Source organism: Psittacula echo (genome assembly GCF_963264785.1).
Source record: "Psittacula echo genome assembly, chromosome: 3".
Lineage (NCBI taxonomy): Eukaryota > Metazoa > Chordata > Aves > Psittaciformes > Psittacidae > Psittacula > Psittacula echo.
In genome coordinates this window covers 30,290,093-30,297,940 of record NC_137736.1, presented here as the reverse complement: position 1 = coordinate 30,297,940, position 7,848 = coordinate 30,290,093, and positions in this window count along the sequence as shown.

Here is a 7,848-nt window from a genome sequence, read left to right as displayed (position 1 = left end):
AATGTCACTCCAGTCTTCAAAAAGGGCAAGAAGGAGGACCCGGGTAACTATAGACCGGTCAGCCTCACCTCCATCCCTGGGAAAGTGATGGAACACCTTATCCTTGGTGCCATCTCAAGGCATATCAAGGATAAGAGGGTCATTAGGGGCAGTCAACATGGCTTCACCAAGGGGAAGTCGTGCTTGACCAACCTCATAGCCTTTTATGAGGAAATAACATTGTGGATGGATGATAGCAGAGTGGTGGATGTGGTCTACCTTGACTTCAGCAAAGCATTTGACACAGTCTCCCACAGCATCCTCATAGCTAAATTGAGGAAGTGTGGTCTGGATGATCAGGTGGTGAGGTGGACTGGGAACTGGCTGAAGGAGAGAAGCCAGAGAGTTGTAGTCTATGGGGCGGAGTCTAGTTGGAGGCCTGTATCTAGTGGAGTGCCTCAAGGGTCAGTACTGGGACCAGTATTATTTAATATATTCATCAATGATTTAGATGAGGGAATTGAGTGTACTGTCAGCAAGTTTGCTGATGACACTAAGCTGGGAGGAGTGGCTGACACGCCAGAAGGCTGTGCTGCCATCCAGCGAGACCTGGACAGGCTGGAGAGTTGGGCAGGGAGTAACTTGATGAAATATAACAAGGGAAAGTGTAGAGTGTTACATCTGGGTAGGAACAACCCCAGGTTCCAATATAGGTTGGGGAACGACCTGTTAGAGAGCAGTGTAGGGGAGAGGGATCTGGGGGTCCTAGTGGACGGCAGGATGACCATGAGCCAGCACTGTGCCCTTGTGGCCAAGAAGGCCAATGGCATCCTGGGGTGTATTAGAAGGGGGTGGTCAGTAGGTCGAGAGAGGTCCTCCTTCCCCTCTACTCTGCCCTGGTGAGACCACATCTGGAATATTGTGTCCAGTTCTGGGCCCCTCAGTTCAAGAAGGACAGGGACCTGCTGGAGAGAGTCCAGCGCAGGGCAACTAAGATGATTAAGGGAGTGGAGCATCTCCCTTATGAGGAAAGGCTGAGGGAGCTGGGTCTCTATAGTTTGGAGAAGAGGAGACTGAGGGGTGACCTTATTAGTGTATATAAATATATAAAGGGTGAGTGTCACAAGGATGGAGCCAGGCTCTTCTCAGTGCCAAACAATGATAGGACAAGGGGTAATGGGTACAAACTGGAACACAAGAGGTTCCACTTAAACTTGAGAAGAAACTTCTTCTCAGTGAGGGTGACGGAACACTGGAACAGGCTGCCCAGGGGGGTTGTGGAGTCTCCTTCTCTGGACACATTCCTGTGTAACCTCATCTAGGTGTTCCTGCTCCGGCAGGGGGATTGGACTAGATGATCTTTTGAGGTCCCTTCCAATCTCTAGCATACTGTGATACTGTGATAACACCAAGTTGGGCAGGAATGTTGATCTGCTGGAAGACACAAAGGCTCTGCAGAGGGATCTGGACAGGCTGCATCAATGGGCTGTGGCCAATGGTGTGAGGTTCAACAGGGCAAAATGCCAGGTCCTGCACTTGGGCCACAACAACCCCATGCAATGCTCCAGGCTTGGGGAAGAATGGCTGGAAAGCTGCTTGGTGGAAAGGGACCTGAGGGTGGGGATTGATGGAGCTGAACATGAGCAGTTTGTGCCCAGGCAGCCAAGAAGGCCAACAGCATCCCGGCCTGTATCAGAAATAGTTTGGCCAGCAGGAATAGGGAACTAGTCAACCCCCACTACTCGGCACTGGTGAGGCTTCACTTCAAATCCTGTGTTCAGTTCTAGGCCCCTCACTACAAGAGAGATACTGAGTTGCTAGAGCAGATCCAGAGGAGAACAACAAAGCTGGTGAAGGGTCTGAAGAACAAGTGTGATGAGGAACAGCTGAGGGAACTGGGGATGTTTAGTCCAGAGAAGAGAAAGCTCAGGGGGACCTTATCACTCACTACAACAACCTGAAAGGAGGATATAGTGAGGTGGGGGTCGGCCTCTTCTCCCCTCAAGCTGCGCCAGAGGAGGTTTAGATTGGATATTAGGAAAAAATTGTCCACTGAGAGGGTGCTCAGGCATTGGAACAGGCTGCCCAGGTAAGTGGTAGAATCACCGTCCCTGGAAGTGTTCAAAAGTCATATACATATGAGGTCCTTAGTGACATGGTTTAGTGGTAGTTTTGGCAGTCCTGGGGTAGTGGTTGGACTTGATGATCTTAAAACTCTTTTCCAACCTAGTTGATTCTATGATTGTAAGCAGTACCTGCTATATAGGATACAATTCAATAACTCTGTTCAGTCTGCCTGAAATCGAACATCAGCTGACAGATTGCAAGGACTTAGTTACTGAAGCTTCGTTTCTTCTACGAAGGAGACCATTCAAGTTTCATTTATGCCAAGATCTGGAATTTTCCCTTAATAGGATTATCAATCCTCAGCTTTATAGAAAATGAAATACTTCTTTTAAAACCAATCCAATTAAAGCAATGGCATGCAGTTTGATAAAGGAAAAAACATCCTGGGCAAAGAAATATTCCAAAGACCTACCTAACATTACCTAAGGATAGAAGTATACCATTTAACACAAATATGCTTCCAGCAGACAATGAAAAGACAAAGTACTTTAAATAGAAGATTTATTGAGAAGAAATGCAAATGTCAGATGAACAGATAGTGAAACTTCCTGTGCTGTTTTTCACATAGAGATAAGGACAGACCCTTGGGCATTTGTAAAATTAAGGTATTTCCTTACACTAGAAAGGTTGCTTATCAGACAACAAAGGATAAAGGATTCTTTTACACTGTCAAGAATGCAACAGTTGCCCTAAACAAGGAATTAAATATGCTAAAGCTCAACTGCCAGAGATAATGCCTATTTAAAATATACTAAAGGACATGAGTGAAGTAAAAAAGGGCTTAACTGCATAAGGCAGGGTACATCCCAAAGTACCCTGTTTTCTGTTTCCTCCTTCCATCAGGATACTGATTCCCCTCCAAAATGCCTGTAAGCAGTTTTCACAAAAGAGCAAAACCACTTCAGGTGTGTCCACAAGGTTAGACAACTGATACATGCAATAGGATAAGGGAAAGAAAAATGTTCTGCAAGATGAAATCATAAATGGTAGATACACATATAATAATTTAAAAATGTATTCCAACTTATAAATCCTGTTCATATAGGGAACAGAATTATCAATTGATTGCAAGTGTAGTTGAATGGCACTAAAAATTGTGTAAGGGCATGTGATAAGTTTCCTTTACTGATGACAAGTATGTTTTCTACCAGTTCCACGTAAGTCAGTCTCCTGCATCTTAACAACAGTGGGAAAAGTTTCAGTCCTTGGTTGGCGTAAAAGATTTTTCAAATGTTATGATTCAAGGACAGGAATCATCCTGCTGAATATTTACCAGTGGTAATAACAAGTTCAGAGGCAGCAAAGAAATGATAACAGACACACAAAAAAATTAAGGCTTTCCATATGTTTTACTAGAGGTGCCAGTACTTCTGCAACACAGACTCCTTTAAAGCACATCTACAGCGAAGGTAAGGTTTTTCTCACTACAAAGAGAGATAGGTAGACATGAGATTACTGGAAGAAGACAGATTTCAGCTTGCAACATAACAAACAGCGCTGCACTGCAAACACTTCCACAGCAGCACTTTCTAACTGTTCAGCAGTTGATGGAGCAATAGGATCACTAAAGCACGGTGTCACCAAGTTCCAGGCTACAAACATGCAGCATTTCTACCAAGGGTTGGGAAATATTTCAAGCCTATAAAGAAAGAAACAGGCCATGTACACAAACAAACCAACTGCAAGAAAAAGAAGAGACAGGACTGGGTTTTTTTAAAGATAGAAATATCAAGCAGTTAGAAAAGAGATGCTCATTCTCAGTATATAAATATTTATAGCTGATAAGATGGATCCTCCTAAGAATGCAGGTTACAGGGGGAGGGCACTATATGCACAGACATTCTTCATCCTTGATCTGGAAGCAGCCAACTTTGTTATGGTCCTTCTGTAAATGACCAAAGAAGTCTGTATGGTTAATGATACTGAAAAGAGTCATTTCCTTGTAGTGAAATGCTTTAGTACCTCTTTCCAGGATAAAAATACCTTTCCTTAAAGAGGATAAGAACATTAACATTATTGTTAGTGCTAATGGTTTATTTACTGTAAGTCACAAATCTGCAGCATGGGGAGGTTTATTTACTGTAGCTTACAAATTTCTCCTCTGTGGGTACTTCAAAAGTCATCTGTTTTTCAGTACCTAGTAATCAGGAAAATTTGTAACAAATCACATCCTGCTTGCAGGGCTGTCTTCAGCTGGGGAAGAAAAAAAAAAAAAAAATCAAACTGCAAAATTGTACTACAATGCTCTGATTTCCCACCATAATAGATCTATAAAACCTTTCAAGTTTGATTTAAGCAGAAAGTGAAGACAGCTATGAAAACAAGCCTACTGAACTCCTTAAAACATTTGCAAGTTTTTAACATGCTATTAATCAGTGCCCAGCTACATGCATACATACAGTTTCACTGGTATGTACAATGTGATCCTTACTCACTGAAGTTGCGTGCTGCCACCAGATTAATTACTATGAAGAGACACCCTGAACTCTGCATCCTCTAAAGACTTGTTTTCTCAGCAAAGGCAGGGACAGAAAAAAAAGTGAAGAAATTAAACACTTATAGGGGTAGTAATAAAGAAAGGCACAGAGAGGAGGGCTAAGAAAAAATGAAGCAAGACAAGCCTGATAAAAGCACAGGAAGGGCATGATGCTACAGCAGACTTCACAGTTCATCCACCTCATAGTTCAAACACAACTCATCTCTTTTGCTCATCAAACTCCCACAGCTCTTACGGTTTTACTCATGTAAAACCTCACAAAGATTAAGCTTTCCAAGTTTCACACTCCTGAGGAGGGATAACAGGAAACAATGATATGAAGGAATAGCTTCATTTTAGGATCTGACTTGCCTAGAGATTAGGTGTGGGGTTTTTTGGTTTGTTTTTTATTTTGGGTTTGGTTTGTTTTTTTTTGGGGGGGGGGGGTTGGTTTGTTGGGGTTTTTTTTAAATAAAAGAAGTTAGATTGTAACACTCCTTTTTTTTTTTCATCTTCTCTCACAGTACAAGCCCTGAGCAAGGCTCTTGTAGGACACAAATGTTGAAGATATGAAAGACTCCAGCCATCTGGTTAAATGAGTGAACTTCAAATTCCTGCAGAAGTCATCAGCACTAAATCTCACCCGAACAGTTTTCTCTTGGTATGTTTGTTGCCATTAGCTTACTCTTCTTCACTGAAAATTAGTGTCCATCAAGACTCAGCCACAATTTGTAGGGAATCAGACAAAGATGCCACCTCTGGTATCAATTTAAATAGTTACCAAGGGCAATCCAGAGACCAAGAAATTTACATCATCTTCACTAAAATAAGAATTCTGTGCCTAAAAAACCCTGTTTTATAAAAAGAGGAAATAATCACACTACAAAATATTTAGTGTTTAAACTACATCATTACAAAGCGTATGAAGTTATCTACCTTCTCTTAGTTTTTAAACTTGCCATTGGTAAAAACATAAGAGAAATTACAGAATGTTATTTCCCATGCCTTGTTAACAATTACAGCTGAAGCTCCTGAAAAGCTGATTAAATTTGTGCATCTTCAGCATTTTATTCTCTCTTACGGTTTCAAGATCGACAGGATGAAAGACAGACACTGATAGCAACCAACACACTGATATACATGTAAAAAATACATCTAGTCCTTAAACTTAATCTCAAAACAGCTCCTTCTTTTCTACGCTGATTTCAAGTTCGGGATAAAGCATGCAGTCAAAGCTCAGAAAGAATCTGAAGTAAACAGCTCACATAAAATATATATACATACACATATGTAAGATTAGGAAAAAAAAACCCAAAACAACCCAACAACAAACAAACAAAAAACAACCCAACATTTGCCTGGCATAACAGAAGGGATTCATATGCTACCATAATGGAGATATTTTACTGATTTATTCTCCATGACAAGTATGTTAACATACCTTCATGCAAGAATGATACATACGAAAAGATTGTATAATTTATAGCCCAGGAGGAATACAAGTTTACACAATTTACAGCTCACACTTGCAGTAGTGGATTAAAACCCGAGAGCTGGAATGATTGTAGTCCCCATTCACTCAGCCTACTCCAGAAGCTACTACAACTTTTCAGGTGCTTTCACTCTTGAATCAGGATTACTTTCTTTCTCCATCTGGCTTATTTAAAAATAGGAGCAAGTTTACCTTGAAAACTGAGTCTTATGACTCCAACAGAAGACAGCTTGAGGGCCATTTTCTGCAGCAGAAAAATCATCAGAAGTGGCTTGGGGACAGCTGCGCAGGAAGCTTGAAAGAGCAGAGGCTAGCATAACTGGCAGTATACTCTGCAGTGATTTTTCAACTCACACTGGCTTGCTTCAGTACAGCACAGCATACATGTAGCCTACTCAAGAACCAGCAGAGGCACTAAATATGCCAAGTACGATATACAATATTTTCTGTTAAATATGTTCAGTTCCAAGGTTGTGAGCAGTCATAGCAGGTCCTATGAAGCAGTAAATTATAGTAAGCGTAGGACACAGTGAGAGGGAGATTGTTAAATTTACTTCCTCTGAAAACCCAGCAACAATAACTGTTTTTCCTACAGCTACGGTACTATTTTCTATCACTTTTAAAGCTTCCAGAGCAGTACTAGCATAAATCTCGTACATACGCCAAATCAACTTTACTTTCTCACATAAATGATCAATAAAGTACCCATACAGATAAAATTTACATAAAAATGCCTCAGTTCTCCTATACTTAAATACTGCTGCTGACAGTTTCAGAACCCAAGTACTCAAAGTACTCCTTCAAATGTACAGCTGTCTCAGTGCAACTTTCCAGCAGGAAATCCCATGCTATGCAACAAAAAATTCCAGTAAAAAAAAAAAAAAAAGCCAGTTCATATGTTTAAAAGAGAAAAAAGCAGCAGCAAGTAATCCTCAATAAAGCTTGCCAGCAAGCATTGCCAAGAAATGCACTGACATTCTAGAATGAGTAGGCCATTTACTCACACATTTTTCTTTCTTTTTTATTCCTTAATTCTCCAACAATGTCCATGACAACTACTTCACACTACACGTGTTCTACTATATGGTACATGTTCTTACTTTAAGACCTGCTGAAAAAATTCATTAATTATTTTGAATACCAGTTCTTAAATGCTAAACCCATGATGACGATTGAGAGAGTAACACAAGTATCTGGGTTATATTTGTCTATGGCTCATTTAATCACTGCTTGTACAGCAGAGAATTGGAATGCTTGAGAAGTAGGGATTAAAAAAAAAAAAAAAAAAAAACAAAACACCACACAACCCAGCATCTCCAGTTCCTTCAAGATACTAACAAAAGAGAAAGAATTGTGAATTAGGCCCAGCAGAAAAATCAGCATCTTCCTACCCTGCAATCATTACTTTTGAAAAGTTCCTGTTGGTTTAACAGCCTAAAATTGAAGTCTTAATGGAGGCCTCAAGAAATCTGACTGCCAGCAGCCAGTTCATTGCTAAAGCATGCCACGTTAAAATCCCTAGAGAACTGAAGGTACCAACTGAAAGAATCAAGTTGAAATAGAGGCAAAGAAACTGGGTAACAGTGCAAACAAAACGAACAAGAAAATGTAATACCTTAAGTCAACGTATGTGTACTATTTATTTTGCAGGAAACACTAGAAAGAAAACTACTGTCTAACAACAATGGAAGAGGGAGACAAACTTTGTTGAAACACAGATTGGTATGCCAGAGCTCAAGCTAGAAATGACAGCTGGTGACTGACATAAGCCTAC